A 21,952-nucleotide genomic window follows, 5' to 3' on the forward strand; every position below is an offset into this window, starting at 1 on the left:
TAACTAGGCCACTCAGGAAAATTCAGTGTTGTCTTGGTAAGCAACTCCAGTGTATATTTGGCCTTGTGTTTTAGGTTATTGTCCTGCTGAAAGGTGAATTTATCTCAAAGTGGCAGACTGAACCAGGTTTTCCTCTAGGACTTTGCCTGTGCTTAGCTCTATTCTGTTTCTTTTTATCCTTGCCGATGACATGCATACCCATAACATGATGCAGCCACTACCATGATTGAAAATATGCAGAGTGGTACTCTTTGATGTGTTGTGTTGGATTTGCCCCAAACATAGCGCTTTGTTTTCAAGACATAAAGTTAATTTCTTTGCCACATTTTTTGCAGTTTTACTTTTGTTCCTTATTGCAAACAGGATGCATGTTTTGGAATATTTTTTATTCTGTACAGGCTTCCTTCTTTTCACTCTGTCATTTAGGTTAGTATTGTGGAGTAACTACAATGTTGTTGATCCTTCCTCAGTTTTCTCCTATCACAGCCATTAAACTCTGTATCTATTTTAAAGTCGCCTCATGGTTAAATCCCTGAGCGGTTTCTTTCCTCTCCGGCAACTGAGTTAGGAAGGACCCCTGTATCTTCCTAACTTTTTGTAGTGACTGGGTGTATTGATACACCATCCAAAGTGTAATTAATAACTTTACCATGCTCAAAGGGATATTCAATAGGTGCCCTTCTTTGTGAGGCATTGGAAAACCTCCCTGGTCTTTGTGGTGTAATCTGTGTTTTGAAATTCACTGCTCGACTGATGGACCTTACAGATAATTGTATGTGTGGGGTACAGAGATGAGGTAGTCATTCAAAAATCATGTTAAACACTATTATTGCACACAGAGTGAGTCCATGCAACTTCTTATATTATATCCTGAACTTATTTAGGCTTGCCATAACAAAGGGTTGAATACTTACAGTATTGACTCAGGATATTTCAGATGTTTCATTTTTAATGAATTTGTAAAAATGTCTAAAAACGTAATTCCACTTTGACATCATGGGGTATTGTGTATAGGCCAGTGACACAAAATCTAAATGTAATCCATTTTAAATTCAGGCTGTAACACAACACAATGTGGAAAAAGTCAAGGGATGTGAATCCTTTCTAAAGGCAGTGTATGTGTGTCATGTAGTAGAAAGGTGGATTCTTGGATGTACAGAAGAAGAAAGAGAATTCAAGTGCGGTTAAGATAAATTAAGTGCGAAAAGAGAATGAGAAAGTGAGAGAAACATAGATGGAACTTTAAAATATTTAATGATTGCAGTAATATATTTTCCCAGCAGGGATTTCTCTGACAATTTATAGAGAGGGCTTTGTCAGATATGACGTCATCTGATATCTGTGACATACTCTGATGAGAGGACTCATCATTTAACACACCCAATTTCACCAAGCGAACTGCTGCAAATAGTGACATTCCTTTTTGTTTTAACTAGCTTCAAAATGAACGCTTGGCTCCAGTGAAGCGCATTGTTTAGTATCTCAGTATTGCTCGTTACTGTATTTCTCAAACCAGGGTTTTCTTTCATTTCTGTTATGATTGAGACTTTTCGATACCAAGAGACCAGTTCGAAATATTTAGATGATGAGAAAAGTGGCACTTTGTATTGTCCTTAGATACTTTATGCAGTGTCATTTGCTGAACACCAAGCGAACCCTTACAGACTTTGCTCTGCAGCGGTCTTGCCTCAGTTCACCTTAGTTGAACACTTCTTCCCTCTCTTTCAGGCCTTTGGTCATCACCATGTCCGTTAGTTACCATGTCTATGTTCTGTTTTTCCCAGCACGTCATCAAGGCCTCTGCAGTGTTTCTGCAGACAGAGTTGTCTTTCGGCCTGGTCAACAGGAAGCCTGTGGTGCCTGGACGTATCCTTCCATTATGACTTTAACCCTAACAGGGACACCGCTTGTTAGCTTGGGCTGAAGGAGAGGAAACGACTGAACCATCCTTAGTCTGAAAACAGGTAGGTTACAGCTTACCTCTCTCTCTCTCTCTCTCTCTCTCTCTCTCTCTCTCTCTCTCTCTCTCTCTCTCTCTCTCTCTCTCTCTCTCTCTCTCTCACATCCTGTGCTCAATGGAGCAGTTATATTGCCACCTCAACAGTTTGTCTCTTTAGTAAGGTGGGTGTGACCTCAACACCAGGCCAAGTAAACAGCTGTTTACCACAAAAACAGAAGGAATAAAAAACTATCTCCTGCATTATGTGGACAATGGGGTTGTTTAGTTGTTTGTGTCACAACAACATAACTTTAAAACAGATGTTTACCTCTTAATGGATATAGGCAGAGCGGAAGTAGAGGTGTCATAAATCTTAGTCAGCGCTTGCCTTGACTCTCCTCTTTCTTTGGGTGAAAAACGCAATACATTTGTCTATTAATCATCGTTTTCAACCAGCAAATGCAAACCTTGCATTCATTTGCATGATTTCCGTCACTGATTTCCTTGAATAATGTGCTTATTCTCTTTTTGGAATAATAATCAGTCCTTGGCTTTGTGCTTGAGTTCCTCAAGTGCTGTTCTGCCTTGCATAACTTCTCTGTGTTTAGATTAACTTTGGACTGGACAAGATTTTTCACCGCATTATAGGGCGTTGCTTTATAATCCTTAAATCTGAAGAAAGAGAACCAGGTTCCCAGACCATGCAGAATACATTAAAATTATTGAATCATCCTACATGGAACCTTATAATAATGCCAGGATGCAAATTAACTGAGCAGACACTGTGATTATGAATTGACTTTTTGTTTCCTGAAGTGTGTGTGTGTGGTGCCATACTACTGTGTATATGTGTGAGTATAAGTCACCCTCTGTCTTCTGTTTGCATGCGTGTGTATGTGAATCTACAGCCACAGTGTGTCCATGTTGTTGAATATGGATGGGCATATACCGTAGCTCTACTGGTAGATGTGTTTTGTTCGCTGTGTTAGGGCTTAGATCAAATCGCTATTCTCTGCTCTCATATCTGTACATGTTGTGGTAGAGAGAGGTAAACAGTACTTAGGGCACTTGGCTGAGATCTGAAACATTATATTGCTGTCTGTCTGCACTTGGACTTCCCAGGGATATTATTAGATATCTTTCCAGAAATGCTGGAATAGAGGGTCCTTTGCGCAACAGGACAATCCCTGCGGCTTTACAGGGCATGCATTAAAGTCTGTGGGATCCCAACAGACATCTATAAATTCCCACTATATCTCTTTTCTCTCTTTCTTGCTCTCTCTGTCTCTCTTTTTATATTTCCCTCTCTCTCAATATTTATCCCTGTCACTCACTCACACACACACACACACACACACACACACACACACACACACACACACACACACACACACACACACACACAGCAGACCCCCCACAATAGCTGACGTGCTGCACTGCATATATGACTTGACATGCAGGTGACACCATGACTCTGGAAAGAACATCTTGGATTTTTCAATAACGTTGGGTAATGAGAAAACAGGTGTCACTTCCAGTCGATGAGATGGACAGTTTGGTGGAATATTTTAGGGAGAAAATGGGTTTTTATGATGCTGTCAGACCTACAGCATTTCCTTACCTGTCGTGTTTATTGATGGAGCACCCCGACAATGGGTTTTCTTGGTAAATGAACAAGACAGATAGACACTGGTTGTTAAAGAGTCAGTCTGGATTGGGGATATTTTGTAGGAACATGGTCCAAGTATTGGGTGATAGAAAATCCCATTATTTTGCTTAATTAGTTATGTTACACAAAACTGAACATAGGTAAAGATGAAGGCAAGCACAGGGATCCTAGACCAAAGACCAGCTATGATAAGTTTACTGAAGGCAAATGACCTATTAGCTTTGTGTGTGCCATCCAGGCCTGAGTAATGTGTGCTAAGTTAAACAAGCATTGTGCCTTTAATGACCTTGTTTCAACAAGGCAGAGCTATGTACAGTACATTTGAATGACACTCATGAAGATTCTAGTTGATGATGTTTTCTATTAGAATAACAGTATATAGAATGTACGCTTGGCATAAAACACTGTCACGCCCTGGCTCTGGGGACTATTAAATGTTGAGCCAGGGTGTGGATTTTCTATTGTTTCGTTTTCTAGGTTTGTGTTCTAGTTCGTGTATATCTATGTTGGCCAGGGTGGTTCCCAATCAGAGGCAGCTGTAGCTTGTTGTCTCTGATTGGGGATCATACTTAGGCAGCCTGTTTGGCACTGTTATTTTGTGGGATCTTGTTCCGGAAGGTTTATGTTCAACCCAGGACTCCGTTTGTGTTGTTGTTTTGGATCGTGTTGTGTACTGCAATAAAAGAATATACGCATATCACGCTGCGCCTTGGTCCGCTTCATCTAATGACGACGAAATATTTTTTCAAGCAGATATTTTCACTAATTGGTAGAATATGTCCCCCAATTGAAGGATCATGGTATCCTTTTTGATGTTTACTGTTTATGGCAACATGACTGTAATTGGAGTCATACTACCTTTTAACATCATCATAAGGCTCCAATAAGGGATGACACATCATTACCCTTTTAATCAGTGCCATTGATCAACCTCTTTTGATCCAGTAAACCCACACCAGACTTTTTAAGAATAAGTCTCAGTAAGTCTCAGTGTGAAGGAACATAAAATACAAACAGATACATATCTATAGTTTGTAGGTTGGCCTTCTACTGTATGCCATGGATAGGAAATCATGTTGTGCATTGGTGTCATGTAGCCTTGCTCTTGCAGAACATGGCTGAAGGTCAAGCTTAGAAAGATGGATTATAACTTGTCATATCAGCGTTAAACATGCCCACTGCCAAGCCCTTTAGGGCCTCTGCTACAGCTCAAATCCCCCGTTACAGGCATGCAAATCTCCCTGACAACACAAATCACACCCTTTGATTAAACATCTTCTTTCTGGATTAATTCATTAGCAAGATACTCAGAATAGTTGATTACATAGATCTAGTAATCTTATTCAAATTCATAATTAGCAACATTCCCCCCTCTTCCCGTGGTAGGAGAGAAAGAGCTGTGATTAGCACGGCACAATGATCTCTCATTACCGTTCAATCTAGCAACACACATTACCAGACGCACAGGCTGGGATTACCACTGCATTATGGCTTTGTTCTGGAAATAGCCTCTAGGTAACTGCTTGAGAGCCGTGTTGTCATTGTGGTAAATGTCAGTGGATGACAGATATGTTCTTCACATTGCATTCTCAAGGAGATCAAACAAATATGACAGACATTGGATGTCACACCAAGAAGGTCAATGGTTTCTCAGACCTTTTTATTTGGATCCCCTTGAATATTGCTTTGTGTTTTCTATTGCCAGCCTCTCCAGAATCACTCAGATCAGAGTTTCTGCTTTGACAGTCACAGACTGCTTTGGGTCATGCTTGAAGACAACTATACCACACACCATATACAGTCAGGTCTAATAATTATTGGCACCGTTGATAAAGATGAGCGATAAAGACTGTATAATCATAAATAATACAAATACTGAGCTATATTATATCCCCCCAAAATGGGGAACTTATATTATTTTATACTAATACAATTGCTCAGAGAAATATATTTTGTTTATTTTAAAAATTAATTAAAAAAAAAATCAGAAAAAGATACGGGTCAAAATTATTGGCACCTCCTGTTTTAAATACTTTAGCACCCTCCTTTTGCGAGGATAATGTGGTCCTCTGTAGCTCAGCTGGTAGAGCACGGTGCTTGTAACGCCAAGGTAGTGGGTTCGATCCCCGGGACCACCCATACACAAAAAAAAATGTATGCACGCATGACTGTAAGTCGCTTTGGATAAAAGCGTCTGCTAAATGGCATATTATTATTATTATTTTATAATGACACTGAACCTTTTTCTAAAATGTTTTATGAGATTGGAGAACACGTTGGGAGGGATCTTAGACCATTCCTCCATACAGAATCTTTCCAGGTCCTTGATATCCTTAGTCTGGTCTTATGGAGTTGCCCTCTTCAATTCAAACAACGGGATCTTAATGGGTTTAAATCCAGAAACTGAGATGGCCACTGCAAAATGTTGATTTTGGGGTCAATTAACCATTTCTTTGTGGATTTTGATGTGCGCTTGAGGATCCACCTGCGTCCAAGTGTCAGCCTCCTGGCAGAAGCAACCAGGTCTTTGGTATTTGGTAAAGCTAATGATGCTGTAGACCTTAACAAGGGCCACAGGACCAGTGGAAGCAAAATAGCCCCACCATATTTGAGTGTAGGTATGAGGTACTTTTCTGTATATGCTTCTGTTTTTCGACTCCAAACCCACCACTGGTTTGCATGGCCAAAGAGCTCTATTTTCAACGGCATCGTGAACTTTATTATTATTTTATTTTTGCAGGACATAACATTTCATACAAAATGGATGATGTAGTACACAATTGTGCACAATTTTCAGGGACCCGCTTTGGCTCGTTAGCACTACTTTCAAAACTACTGGCTGAAATTATAAAAAAGCTCTGGTGCATCACTTTAATGTCTGAAATGATCTCTTCCCATCTCAGACTGCCTTTCTACTGTGGATAGGTCTTCGAATAGTATCACACATTTTTTTCGCATCTCCGGATATTCGAAATACATGTTTTTTATGTACATTTTTGACCTGAGCACTGCTGCGCAAGGGAGAAGCGCTGGGGCTCTACTGCTGCAGCAGGGTAGGGGGCCGATGTGTGTGAGAACAAGCAAACTGAAGGACGCAGTAGCCGTCGAAATAGCCAACATTTGCCTCAGCCAAGACTAGCTAACTTGTAGCAGCCGCAATATTATTTTTATCAACCATATTTAGAGCCTGTCTTCACTAGAGTAGCCTAGAGAAGCTAGCTAGTTAAGCTAACCACGTATACATGTAGCTAGCTAGCTAGTCTAATTGAGGCTACATGCTGTGCTTTCTCCCCAACCCCATTCAGATTAAACAATAACCCACCTGTTGGTTGCTCGTTATAGCCTACTCCTTCTCATTTCTCAAACTTTTATTTCCATAATTGTATTACATCTTGCATTGCATTAGCTAGTGAGCTCTCACTTCACTTGCTACACATAGAGCCTCTTTGACTATAGTGCCGCTTTGATTGGCTGACAAAATCAACAAGCTAAAGGCCTGAAGGCTACCGGTCTTTTTATGGTGTGTAAGTCATAAAAACTAAATTGAAAAGGTTGCTGTTTTATTCAATTAATAATTTGAAATGTCATGGTATATCCTTGTATGTAACAATGTCTCATGGATACAGTTGAAGTCGGAAGTTTACATATACCTTAGCCAAAGACATTTAAACTCAGTTTTTCACAATTCCTGACATTTAATCCTAGTAAAAATTCCCTGTCTTATGTCAGATAGGATCACCGCTTTATTTTAAGAAATTGAAATGTCAGAATAATAGTAGAGAGAATGATTTATTTCAGCTTTTATTTCTTTCATCACATTCCCAGTGGGTCAGAAGTTTACATACACTCAATTACTACTTGGTAGCATTGCCTTTAAATTGTTTAACTTGGGTCAAACGTTTCGGGTAGCCTTCCACAAGCTTCCCACAATAAGTTGGGTGAATTTTGGCCCATTCCTCCTGACAGAGCTGGTGTAACTGAGTCAGGTTTGTAGGCCTCCTTGCTCGCACACGCTTTTTCAGTTCTGGCCACACATTTTCTATAGGATTGAGGTCAGGGCTTTGTGATGGCCACTCCAATACCTTGACTTTGTTATCCTTAAGCCATTTTGCCACAACTTTGGAAGTATGCTTGGGGTCATTGTCCATTTGGAAGACCCATTTGCGACCAAGCTTTAACTTCCTGACTGATGTCTTGAGATGTTGCTTCAATACATCCACATATTTTTCCTTCCTCATGATGCCATCTATTTTTTGAAGTGCACCAGTTCCTCCTGCAGCAAAGCACCCCCACAGCATGATGCTGCCACCCCTATGCTTCACGGTTGGGATGGTGTTCTTCGGCTTGCAAGCTATCCCCTTTTTCCTCCAAACATAACGATGGTCATTATGGCCAAACAGTTATATTTTTGTTTCATCAGACCAGAGGACATTTCTCCAAAAAGTACAATCTTTGTCCCCATGTGCAGTTGCAAACCGTAGTGTGGCTTTTTTATGGCGGTTTTGGAGCAGTGGCTTCTTCCTTGCTGAGCGGCCTTTCAGGTTATGTCGATATAGGACTAGTTTTACTGTGGATATAAATACTTTTGTACCTGTTTCCTCCAGCATCTTCACAAGCTCCTTTGCTGTTGTTCTGGGATTGATTTGCACTTTTCGCATCAAAGTACGTTCATCTCTAGGAGACAGAACGGGTCTCCTTCCTGAGTGGTATGACTGCTGCTTGGTCCCATGGTGTTTATACTTGCGTACTATTGTTTGTACAGATGAACGTGGTACCTTCAGGCATTTGGAAATTGCTCCCAAGGATTAACCAGATTTGTGGAGGTCTACAATTGTTTTTCTGAGGTCTTGGCTGATTTCTTTTGATTTTCCCATGATGTCAAGCAAAGAGGCACTGAGTTTGAAGGTAGGCCTTGAAATACATCCACAGGTACACCTCCAATTGACTCAAATGATGTCAATTAGCCTAACAGAAGCTTTTAAAGCCATGACATCATTTTGGGGAATTTTCCAAGCTGTTTAAAGGCACATTCAACTTAGTTTATGTAAACTTCTGACCAACTGGAATTGTGATACAGTGAATGATAAGTGAAATAATCTGTCTGTAAACAATTGTCGGAAAAATTACTTGTGTCATGCACAAAACTATAATTTGTTAACAAGAAATTAGTGGAGTGGTTGAAAAACAAGTTTTAATGACTCCAACCTAAGTGTATGTAAACTTCCGACTTCAACTGTATGTACAGTACATTTTATTTAGGATAAGCCTGTCACGCCTAAATCCACATCGCGCACACCTGGCAACCAACATTGTGCACACCTGCTCCCCATTGTTATGCACACCAGAACTTCATAACCACCCTGATTACTCTCCCTTCATATAGCCCTCTGTAGCCTCAGTCATCAGGCAGTATTGGTTTTCGTTATGTTCAGTACGCTTCTCCTGTTTTGTAATTTCTTTATGTTTATTATTACTAACTCACCTTCTGCACCTGCTTCCTGACTCCCTGCGTATACATAACAGAATACTGCCTCAAAATATGGAAGCAGCAGAAGAGAAAGACGAACAGCGAACAGGGACACCTACTCAGCCAACACCACGATCTGCTGGCGCAACTGGGTGCGGCTATGGTTGAGGTCCTCCACCGCCTCGACACCATCCGAGAGGATTCCCCTTCAAATAGCGGCAGGCCTTATACCACGAGCCGTCCCAGCGAGCCAGTCCCCCAGCCTACCCAGCAGTCTGCCCAGGTCAGCGATGCCCAACTGTCCCTCCCGGACAAGTATGACGGGCCAAATGCTGTGGCTTCCTACTCTAGTGCTCCCTCTATTTCTCTCATCAGACGGGAGCACCCACCACCGAGAGGTCCAAGGTTGCCACGGTCATTTTCCTGCTGACCGTTTGGGCGTTGGAGTGGGCTTTGGACATTTGGGAGAGAGGAGAGGAAGAGCTGGGTTCCTACGAGGGGTTCATGGCTCTGTTCAGGGCGGTCTTCGGCCATCCACCGGAGGGCAGAGTGGGAGGTGAGCGACTACTCCAACTCCGGCAGGGTGCCCAGATCGCTGCGGAGGATGCCCTCATCTTCCAGACCGTGGCAGCCTCCAGCGGATGGAATGAGCCGGCGCTCTGCACCCTATTCCAAAGAGGACTGTGCGAGGAGGTCCAGATGTTGGCGTGCCGGGAGGACAACCTTTCCCTGGAAGCTCCCATCGCAATGGCCATCCGTCTGGACAACCTTCTTCAGGAGCGCCGGCTCCCCCCTCGCACCTCGCCCTCCTCCTTTGGCCGTCCTGAGGCAGAGCCTGAACCCATGGAGATAGGGGATTTTACACCTCTCCGTGGCAGAGCGACGTCCCTGGAGACAGCTGGGGCTGTGTCCCTATAGCGGCCAGGAGGGGCACCAGCTCCAGCGGTATCCAGTGCATCCCAACCTGAAGTCCACTGGGACAGAGGGATGGCCCAGTGATCCTCCGCCTCCCAGGGTAGGTGTGAGTATTCCTTCATCATTGTTTCCTGCCAAACCCTTCCTGGTTTCCATTTCACTGGCTGGCTGTCCCTAAGGTGTTGTCTCTACGCCTCTAGTGGACTCTGGTGCCGCAGGGAATTTTATCGACCAGGCTCTCGTCTCCTCCCTGAACATCACCACGTACCCGCTCTCCTCTCCTTTTCCGGTCCAAGCCTTGGATAAACGACCATTGGGATCCGGCACTATCATGCACATCACAGCACCACTCACTCTCACGGTGGGACCCTTGCACCAAGAAAGCCTTCCTCATCATCACTGCTCCCGTACACAAAGTAATCCTCGGCCTCCCGTGGCTCCAACGTCATGACCCCACCATCTCCTGGTCGAGGATGAAAATCACTGCATGGGCACCCGGATGTCGGAAGACCTGCTTTCCCTTACTTTGTGGTTCCATGTCGGTTGAGAGTGCCCATCATTCCGTCCTCCCATATTGTCAGCTCTGTGTTTTGGGACGTAGATGTGGACATCCGCCAGGCTCTGGAGAGGGAACCCGCGCCTGTTACCTGCCCTCCTGAGCACATCTACATCTACGCTGGACTCCCAGGTATCACCCGCACTATTCAATCCATCTCTGCAAAGTACTGGTGGCCCACCTTGGCACAGGACTCTGCCCTCTATGTAAATTTATGCTCCATATGTGCCAAAATAAAATCTCCCCGGGACGTTCCAGCAGTGAAACTCCTTCCCCTTCCCGTGCCTCAGCGGCCCTGGTCCCATCTGTCCATAGATTTCATTACTGATCTCCCTCCGTCTGATAGTTTCACCACTATTATGGTTGTTGTGGACAGATTCTCTAAATCCTGCTGTTTTATCCCTCTCTCTGGTCTCCCTACCACTTTCCAGGTCGCTGAGGCACTGTTCCAGTAGGTCTTCCGGCACTATGGCCTTCTGGAGGACATCATGGAGAAGGGTGCCACAGCCAGCCTCACATCCGGGTACCGGCCTCAGTCCAACGTGCAGGTGGAGAGGACCAACCAGGAGCTGGGGAGGTTCCATAGGAGTCACTGCCAGGACCGGCAGGGGGAGTGGGCCGGGTTCCTTCCCTGGGTGGAATACGCCCAGAACTCACTTTGTCACTCCACCGGGGCTGACTCCCTTCCAGTGCGTCCTGGGGTATCAGCCACACTGGCCCCGTGGACCCCAAGCCAGACCGAAGCCCCTGCAGTGGATGAGTAGTTTAGGTGCACAAACAAGGTTTGGAACGCTGCCCACGTGAGGCTCCAGCGCACTGTCCGCCGCCAGAAGGAGCAGGTGGATCGCCACCACAGTGAGGCTCCAGTGTTCCATCCTGGTGATCGCGTCTGGCTCTCCAGACCTGCTCCTCATCGTTACGCACACCTGAACTTCATCACCATCCTGATTACTCTCCCTTCATATAGCCCTCTGTAGCCTCAGTCATCAGGCAGTATTGGTTTTGGTTACGTTCAGTACGCTTCTCCTGTTTAGAATTTTCTTCATGTTTTTTATTATTAAACTCACCTTCTGCACCTGCTTCCTTACTCCCTGTGTATACGTTTCACAAAGCCTCTTCAGTGCTAAAATAGGCGTATCATTTTTTTCTGGCAAAAATGCAATACTAAGTTTTCAAATACTCGTATCCGAATACTAAAGTCCGTTCGGATATGCTAATATTCGAATAACTGTGCTCATGCCTACTTTCTACACAGCCGTCTTTGATATGATCACATTGTGTCGTATTGATGTAAGAATGCTGTGAGCCGATGCCACGCTCAAGCTTTGTCATGCTAGCCAAGTGCTTATTCTGTTCACAAAATACATTCCTTTCCAAATGTGATTTGCCTTTCTGAACAATAAATTTTTTTCCAACAGTGTTAGCTTCATATTGTTTTGAAGGTTTAAACAATTATCATAAAATAGGTTTGCTTTAGGGAGCGAAATCAATGTTATCTTATTGTTAACTTGTGGTTTTGACTTGACAATTTGCCATATTTCTACAATTGTTGTCTGACCCTTATACTCTTTATAATTCCGTAATTGAGCCAATACAATCAGGTTTGATTCTGTTTGTTCAGATTTTTTATTTCATTTGTAAGAACAGAACATTTCACTTTTTTTATCAGGAATACCACAGGGGCACTGATGAGTTTAGACTCTGGTACCTGCAGACAAGTTGTTTCCATTCGTAGAATATGTTCCACAGATTCTAGGTTCAGAAGGACTCCTTTCTTCCCCAGTTTGTGTTGCTGATGAGTCAAGCTTCTCCGTCATAGCCAGCAATAAAAAATGCATTAGCAACAAGAGACATTGATTTATTTGAGGTCTTGTTTTATTCAACCCTCTTCAAACTTTACCTTTACCCAGGAAGACTCAGAAGATATATATTCAACAAAAGACAGTGTTGAAGCAACTTCTCCATTGAGTGTTATATTTTCCTCTGCTCTTTTAATTGATCAGAGAATGCTTTAGTAAGCTACTTTAACCGAGGTGTTTTTAAGGCAAGGTAGTCTTTTGAATTGTCACACAGATGAGTATATTTGGCCTTTCTATTTGACCTAAAGTAATAATAATTAGTTTAGTTGGGAACATGTACAGTGTAAACTATTATATTCTTTATTATGGATGGTTTTGATGGTAGATCTGCTATAGCTCCCACAGCGGGGTGTGCTTTCTCACTAGGTTCCATGGTTCATCTTCTATGTTTTATGTGGTGTGTGGTGCTGTATCTGTTTTAACCCTTCTCTTCGAAAGGGTTGTTTGTAACTTCCTCACTCTGATGGCTTTTGACAACTCTCCTAATCCATTCCTCGACTGTCTGTCAGAATCACCCTTTAAAACATCTCCCTCTCCATCTCTTAACTCCTCTTTGATACTCTATGATTCGACTCTCCTCTCCTCCCCTAGGCCCATATTCTGCAGATAGTGCAGCTCCTGGTGACTGTAGACTCTCATGTCCAGTGGGCTAGCTGCATGGATCACTGTGCTTCCATGCCGGCAACCATAAAAGAGAAATCAGGTCATTGGAATTCTGAGCTGCAGGAGGCACAGAGCCTCAACCTTTTTATCTCTATCATGTTTACGTCCATGTCTGATCAGGGCTCCACAACCTGATGGAAATGGGGCTCCAGCAGAAACCCCTCTGAGCCTGCGCCACAGCCCGCTCAGAGGGCCTCGACAGTGGGCAGTGCCAAGGCCAGGATGGGGGTGGGCGTGACAGGGGATGGAGGTTTTGGAGTTTTACCCAGCAGTGATAAAGTTCATCTGGATGTCTTCCCAGTACAATTTTCATCCAACATAAAAACATTCTCACACACACAAAGAAACACACATAATTCATAAACGTTTATCCCATCATGCATGTTTGTCTGTTAAAAGCCAAATTGAGATTAAGAGGGAGAAACAAAACAAACACACAGCATTTTAGAAAAGTCAGCCTTTTGGATGTAATAATATTAAACAAACACAGATGGATCTGCTTTCTTTTATTACAAAAGCTGAATTTCAAGCCACTATACATTTCCAATTAAACGTTTATATGTACAGATTTGTTTTCCTTTGGTATTTTCTTTGAAGATGTTTTGTTTCATGTATCACTACTAAATTACTTTCCTTAATAAATTATTCCGTGTGCTATCTTGCACAAAACTCTGCTTTCATGTCTAGCTCCTCATCATGGTTCTGTATGGGGCCTTAGTCTTGTTTAGGGTTGATGCACAATATATACTGGTCTGCTCTTTCTCCGCCCTAGTCATCAATAGATAAGATTCTCACCTAAAGACCTCCCTCGAAAAACAAAAATGTAGCATTTCGAGGATCACTGAGTTGTTTGGCTATTCTGTAAGGTAGGTTGTTCTGTTGGATTTTCAATATTCTGCTGGACTTTCACTCAGTGACAGTTTATTAGGTACACCAATCCATTACCGGGTTGGACTCCCCTTTGCCTCCAGAACAGCCTAAATTCTTCGGGGCATGGAAATTATATATTACTCAATTGGTATCAAGGGACCTAATGTTTGCCAGGAAAACATTTCCCACACCATTACACCACCACCACCAGCCTGTACTGTTGACACCAGGCAGGATGGGGCCATGAACTTATGTTGCTTAAGCCAAATCCTGACTCTGCCATCAGAATGATGCAACAGGAATCGGGATTCGTCGAACCAGGCAATGTTTTACCACTCTTCAATTGTCCAGTGTTGGTGATCGCGTGCCCACTGGAGCCGCTTATTCTTGTTTTTAGCTAATAGCAGTGGAACCGGGTGTGGTCGTCTGCTGCACTTGCCCATCCGTGACCAGGACCGATGAGTTGTGCATTCCGAGATGCTGTTATGTATACCACTGTTGTACTGCGCCGTTATTTGCCTGTTTGTGGCCCGCCTGTTATCTTGCACGATTCTTGCCATTCTCCTTCAACCTCTCATCAATGAGCTGTTTTGGCCCACAGGACTGCCGCTGACTGGATGTTTTCTGTTTGTCGCACCATTCTCGGATAAACCCTAGACACTGTCGTGAGTGAAAAGACATGAGGCTGGCCGTTTCTGAAATACTGGAACCGGCACGCCTGTCACTGACGATCATACCACGCTCAAAGTCGCTTAGGTCACTCGTTTTGCCCATTCTAATGTTCAATCTAACAGTAACTGAATGCCTCGATGCCTGTCTGCCTGCTTTATATAGCAAGCCATGACCACGTGACTCCCTGTCTGTAGGAGCAAACCATTTTCGTGAATAGCGTACCTAATAAACTGGCCACTGAGTGTATATTGCATGTGAACATCTTTAAGTAGACCAAACTGCAGTCTCAATAATCCAGGGACATAGGCCAAGCATTGCACAACATGTTTTGCTAATCATCTACAGTACACATTGATTGATTCGACAAACTTTTCCTTAAATGTCACAGTGCATTATGAAAACCTGTTCTAGAAACTGCACAATTTTCTAGAGAACTGTATTTAATATTTTTAAAATATTTAGGCAACAATCATTTTTGTTGGACAATTCCTGAAGGGATTATGACGGTGGCAGAGGACAGTGTGGTCTACTTTTCCCGTCAGTCTGTTGTAGGCCTATAATTAAACAGTTATGTAGCCTCTTTTCAGCAGATTCATTTTGAGAAGCATGTGGACCCTGCTCTGCTTGGCAGCAATGACATGGACTATTGCAATTGTGTTTGTTATTTCTCCGAAGACATTGCATGTCTCATATGGAACAGTTTATGAAACATCAATCGTTTTGTGCCATTTTGGCATAGTATGAGTAATGGCAAAAGGTAACTGTAGCTTTTCTATTCTATGAATAGCATTTAATTGGAATCCAAGAAAGCATCACATCTTTTGTCTCTCTTTTATTGTCCTGACAGGGTGGACAGAAAAGTGAAAAAGCATTTGTCTTTCAGGGGTGAGACACAATAGTCAACTGATCAACTGACAGTAACTTTTGGAAAGAACAAAGAGGAGACTTATGTCTGAGTAACTGTTATATAGATGAACATGACGGACCATTATGAGTCGTTCTGTCTGTATGTCTGAGTAACTGTTATATAGATGAACACGATGGACCATTATGAGTCTGTCTGTCTGTATGTCTGAGTAACTATTATATAGATGAACATGACGGACCATTATGAGTCTGTCTGTCTGTATGTCTGTGTTACTGTTATATAGATGAACATGACGGACCATTATGAGTCTGTCTGTCTGTGTTTGTGTTCTTGTGCAGGACAATGGGGAGCCCACAGACTTTGATTTCCCAGGCAGATTGAGGCGTGGCCTCCTTTCTTGAGTTGAGACTCTGTTTCATAATTAAAAGCGCTCTCCCATAGGCCTGCTCCAGATGTGATGATGAAATTGCTGGCCTTTTCTATACCACTGAGAGATGCTGGAGAAAGCCAGACATCTCTAAATGACAGAGGCCTTATGACCAAGGCATATTTAGATTATTTTGAACCCCCTCTATTTTTCTGTGCACCGTAAGACAAACATGGTATCTGAGCTGCCTCAGTCTAGTAACTATAGTGCAGTATTTGGTATTAACTCTAAAAGAAATGTTGCTTCTTAGTATTTTACCTCCTTAGGCAGTGACTGATTAGTGCTTGTAGTGTTCCAGCAATCCATTAGTCTGTCAAAAGCATCATTATTCATCATTACCTTGTATTACATTAAGCAGGCACATTAAGTGTGCCTAGGCTATTTATTCTACCAAAATGAGATTTGTTTATGGAAAACAACAACTATTATGCATAGTTACAGTTTAGATATGTGTGTGTGTGTGTGTGTGTGTGTGTGTGTGTGTGTGTGTGTGTGCGTGCGTGAGTTTGCATGTGTGCGGGACTGCATGTGTGCATACATGTGTGGTAACCTATCCCTGTGTGTGTACAGTATGTGTTTTACTCAGGTCTTTGTGTGTACGGGTGTGTTCTGCATTTGTTGTGTATTTGTGTGTGTGTGATAAAGTGCTGTGTGTTTTCTATTATTCTCCTGCACATTCCAGTCCTAGAGACGGATGACATAGAGTCTCGCTGTGGAATTATCTGTGGAAATAGCAATAATGAATTTATGAGTATGTCTCTGATACTTGTAAATTCAAATTTCTGAATGATATACTGCACTGGCCTGTACCACCATCCTCAGTCACTTTGATTCATATCTGTGGCTGAATACAGGATTAGAAACCAGTGATTATTTTATTATTCTAAGTGAGGGTGGAGCCATAGGCAGTCGGAGCTGAATTCGAATAATGTTGAACAATTGGCCTCTACTGATCTTTTGAAAGATCTCTATAGGACATCAATAGTATGTAAAGTAAAGGAGGTGTTATAGAAAGCACAGTAAACAACATGCATTTCAATGGACATACACTACATGACCAAAAGTATGTGGATAACTGCTCGTCGAACATCTCTTCCAAAATCATGAGCGTTAATATGAAGCTGGTCCTCCCTTCGCTGATATCACAGCCTCCACTCTTCTGGGAAGGTTTTCCACTAGATGTTGGAACATTGACTTGCTTCCATTCAGCTACAAGAGCATTAGTGAGGTTGGGCACTGATGTTGGGCGATTAGGCCTGGCTCGCAGTCGGCGTTCCAATTCATCCCAAAGGTGTAAAGTTCTTCCACACCGATCTCGACAAACCATTTCTGTATGGACCTCACTTTGTAAACGGGGGCATTGGCATGCTGAAACAGGAAAGGGCCTTCCCGAAACTGTTGCCATAAAGTTGGAAGCACAGAATCGTCTAGAATTTCATTGTATGCTGTAGCATTAAGATTTTCCATCACTGGAACTAAGGGGCCTAGCCCGAACCATGTAAAACCTCCCCAGACCATTATTCCTCCTCCACCAAATTCTACAGTTTGCACTATGCATTTGGGCAAGTAGTGTGATTAATCACTCTAGAGAGCGCGTTTCCACTGCTCCAGAGTCCAATGGCGGCGAGCTTTACACCACTCCAGCCGACGCTTGGCGTTGTACATGGTGATCTTAGGCTTGTGTGCGGCTGCTCAGCCATGGAAACCCATTTCATGAAGCTCCCGATGAACAGTTCTTGTGCTGACGTTGCTTCCGGAGGCAGTTTGGAACTCGCTAGTGAGTGTTGCAACTGAGGGCAGACGATTTGTACGTGCTACGCGCTTCAGCACTGAGCTTATGTGGCCTACCACTTCTCGGCGGAGCCGTTGTTGCTCCTAGACCTTTCCACTTCACAATAACAGCACTTACAGTTGACCGGGGCAGCTCTAGCAGGGCAGAAATTGGCGAACTGACTTGTTGGAAAGGTGGCATCCTATGACGGTGCCACATTGAAAGTCACTGAGCTCTTCAGTAAGGGAATTCTACTGCCAATGTTTGTCTATGGAGATTGCATGGCTGTGTGCTCGATTTTATACACCTGTCAGCAACGGGTGTGGCTGAAATAGCCGAATCCACACATTTGAAAGGGTGTCCACATACTTTTGCATGCAGTATATACTGTATCACCATAACTGTCAGGGGTTGAAAATAAGAAGTAGAGTAGGCCCGGGGCTGTGCTGTGGATGTATGCCTTTACTTGCTTTCGAGTAATCACATGTAAACTCATTTAGTATGTCTTTTAGTTTATGCAGGCTGTGAGTATGAATACATTGGTGGCATTGTGTAACTGGTCGTCGTGTTTAGCGTTTTCCTGATGTGGTCTTGGAAAGCATGCACATGTCTGTAGTGATGTTAATACTGTATATCATGTATCAGCTCTACCTCATTCAATTTCCTCTGTACAACGTGTGTGTGAGGACTGCATGCTCGATACAACCTGTGCAGACAATCTACACATGTACAGTATGTCCTACACAGTGATCCATGTGTAACAGTTACTAGACAAATACAAAGTATGGCCCTGATAGTCCAAACATCCGACATTCATAGACAATTTCAGTCTCCAAGTGTTTGTGCACCTTATAAAAAAATAAATAGCCCAATGTCCTCTAACGTTTCATATTACACAGGAGAGAAGCCTTACCACTGCTCTGACTGTGGAATGAGCTTAAACACCTCAAGCGGACTATAATGTGATGTAATCTGTTGTAGAGTTGTAGGCGTATGGCTGTCTGCTCTCTTACATTATGTTGCTTCTTCCTGGTCTTGTAGGATGGGTTCTCTTCTGAAGCCCCCTGTCTCTCCGTGGAGGATCCATTATGTGCTTGTCTTGCACAAAAGAAAACAGGCCCTGCGTAGCTACATTATTAATTTCTTAATTTCACATTGTCAGAGTTATTGAGAAATAATGTAAGGGTGGGAGAGACCTGGAGATAAAGCAAATGAAGCACTCTATTCTCATGGAAAGGAGCAATGATGGAAGTTTACTTTGGTGTGGTGGTGAACAACAAAATGTTAACTCTCCTCCCCCATCCCTGTGCCATGATGCTTTGCTTTTGTCTGCCAGGGCTATGAAATCTTCTGGTTTTCTCTACTGGAAAATGTCATTTTCCAGAGTGATCACTTGCTTTGTATGACTCATTTATGTCATTTCATGCCCTTGAGGGAAATCAGGAGATGATAAAGCTTGTTGTTTAACGACAGTCTAAACACAGAGCTCCTCTGTGACATATCCACACTGACCATAAGGCTTGTGTTTCACCATGACTTCAGTCACGGCTGATTGAATGACTCGCCTTAGACTTTTGTATCCTTTGCATGTGATTATATTTCTTAAGCAATGCTAATTGAAAATAGATATTCATACCATCTCTGGGATCAAAGTACCATCCTAATAACATTAAATCAATAGAAGAATATTACACAGGATCACAACAGTAATTTATTTTTAATGAAATATAATACATTTCTGATAATGATTTTAGCATATGACTAATAAGGTTCATATGCAAAAGCTGTGGTGAATGCTCATCTAAATAAGAATATTTAGTTTATTGTAACAGTTCCTTTCACTTTCATGCACCTAATTCCAACCAAGCTTTATTAAAACAGGAATGAAAATATAAGTTTTCAAAATAATATAGAATATTCAGTAAATATGATACCTGGTTCCCATCTTGTTCTGGAGGCAGCTCTGCAGTGGTCACTAGCTAGCACAGCCACAAAGTCATAAAATCTGATTTTAAACCTAACCCTAACGTTAAGCCTAACCTTAACCACACTGCTAACCATTTACATTTTAGTCATTTAGCAGACGCTCTTATCCAGAGCGACTTACAGTTAGTGAATACATATTTTTTTATACTGGCCCCCCGTGGGAATCGAACCCACAACCCTGGCGTTCCAAACACCATGCTCTATCAACTGAGCTACATCCCTGCCGGCCATTCCCTCCCCTACCCTGGACCAATTGTGCGCCGCCCATGAGTCTCCCGGTCGCGGCCGGCTGCGACAGAGCCTGGATTCGAACCAGGATCTCTAGTGGCACAGTTAGCACTACGATGCAGTGCCTTAGACCACTGCGCCACTCAGGAGTCAGTAACCCTAACGCCTAACCCTAAACTTAAGAAGCTATTTTTTTTTTTCATGAATTTTTACCATATATACCATTTTGACTTTACAGCAGGCCTATCTAATGGGAAATCACTCAGTTCTGCCTCCAGGACAAGACTCATGACAATAAACATCAACCTGCTGTCTCTTTTCCCTCCTGTCTTGACACCAAATATGCACATTACAGTACCATAACTTGAGAAATGATATTGCATAACATTTGATTATCATGTAGAATGTTGCCATACAACATGCCATCCCATACACAATAAATGTGAAATTAATCATTTAAAATTAATTAATTTCCAAATATTGGAAATAACCAAAAGGCCCCCATGGATGTAGATATTCATTAAACAGACAATTATAAAGATGTGATAAAAAGAAGAGAAATGTACTCTATTCCATAATGCAAATGTTATTAAGCTGTTACCTTAAATATATACATTTCCTGATGGCTCCCTACATTGCTACTGCAGATAATGGAATCTCAAATTATATGTTTTATTCTTGTATCCAAATTAACTGACTTACTGGGAACATTCATTCATTCATTCTGCCTGGCTCACAGGCATATCTCACCAGTAAATGCAAGGCTGAAATACAAAGGGCTGGTAATTAGGCTTTTTAATGAGCAGGGCCCAACTATAAACAGGTCCGATGGAGCAATTATCTTACAGTTAGAGACTATTAAAAGGCTTAAATAATCACATTCATTGCATAGAAAGACTTTACTGACAATCTCTACCAATGACCTATGGACATTTTCTCTTGGTAATGTAAATGGAACTTTGGAAAAGTTATTAGGGTGATGCACATGGCACACTACCCCAGGAAATAAAGAAAACAATTAAATAGCGTCATGTCTTTCAATTATACATTTACTAAATGCAAATGTTTAAACATTTGTTATTAGAAAATTGCAGGAAATGGTTATGTCTGTCAAGAGGGTGTGTGTGTGTGTGAATCTGTATTGGTGTGTGTGTGTGCGCGCACACGTATATGTTTGTGGTGGTGGTCTAATGCCCTTCCTGTGGTGAGCTCTGTCTGTGGGGGGCGGCACTGCTGATTGCTCCTCTTTCATCAGCCTGTCATTGCTGGACCTCAGGAGGACCTCCATTGACCATTGACCTCCACTTCTCTAGGTCAACCTTCCTCTCCTCTAGAAACCCCTCTCCCTCTGGACAGCTCAGGGAAAGTTCACTTAGTCTCTCTTAGCAGTTGTTTGAATCAGCCTCATTGTGTTGATTTTTATGTTGGGGTCAACTCAGCTCAGTATATCCAACTCATATACCTTAGCAACCAAGACACTACTTTAGTGTGAATCAATCATCCATTAATATGTCATAACATTTATAGATTTACACTTGATTACTATTGATATTAATGATACGTTTATTAACATTTGCAGTACAGATCCTCACATACAGTATTCCAGTGCAGTGAAGAAAGACCGGTGCCATTTACCGGTTCTATCGACAACGAGACAGTGATTGAGCTGTCCACCGGTCCGCTTTGTCAACTGTCAGCGGCAGGGAGATTCCACTAAGCAGAGGGGCCTGAGGTTATTGAGTTCTTTTGATAGTGTCAGAGCGTGGAGGGCCTGTAATCCATCTCTTCAGGTTTTCACTGATGGGCTCCTCAACCATCTCCCAGCCCCAGGCCTGCTGGGCAAGTAAGTAAGTCATGCTAGCTAACCTCTCTGTTACAGTCTGCTACAGTCACTTGGCAGGGAAGTGTCTCATTTTAAAACAGTTGGAAAATGTGAGTAATGGCTTTGTCACCATACACTCTCTGACATCTAGAAAAATACATAACAAAATCCAAATAATTTGTGTTCTGTTCTGTTACCTTGGAACTATGGTGACAGGTTAGAATGTAAAGAGTGTTGTGA

General features: G+C 42.6%; 1 pseudogene across 1 annotated transcript in view; it reads left to right on the forward strand.

Annotated features, from left to right (window-relative positions):
* Positions 1–1,760: 1,760 nt before the first annotated feature.
* The window catches only part of LOC311133393 (bis(5'-adenosyl)-triphosphatase-like), a 305,091-nt pseudogene continuing 284,899 nt past the window's right edge, over positions 1,761–21,952 (forward strand). Inside the window, exon 1 of the transcript in view lies at positions 1,761–1,866. The product of the transcript in view is annotated as a bis(5'-adenosyl)-triphosphatase-like (transcript). The remainder of the gene's footprint in view (positions 1,867–21,952) is intronic.

The sequence above is a fragment of the Coregonus lavaretus genome (genome assembly GCF_964263955.1).
Source record: "Coregonus lavaretus genome assembly, chromosome: 8".
NCBI classification, from domain to species: Eukaryota; Metazoa; Chordata; class Actinopteri; order Salmoniformes; family Salmonidae; genus Coregonus; species Coregonus lavaretus.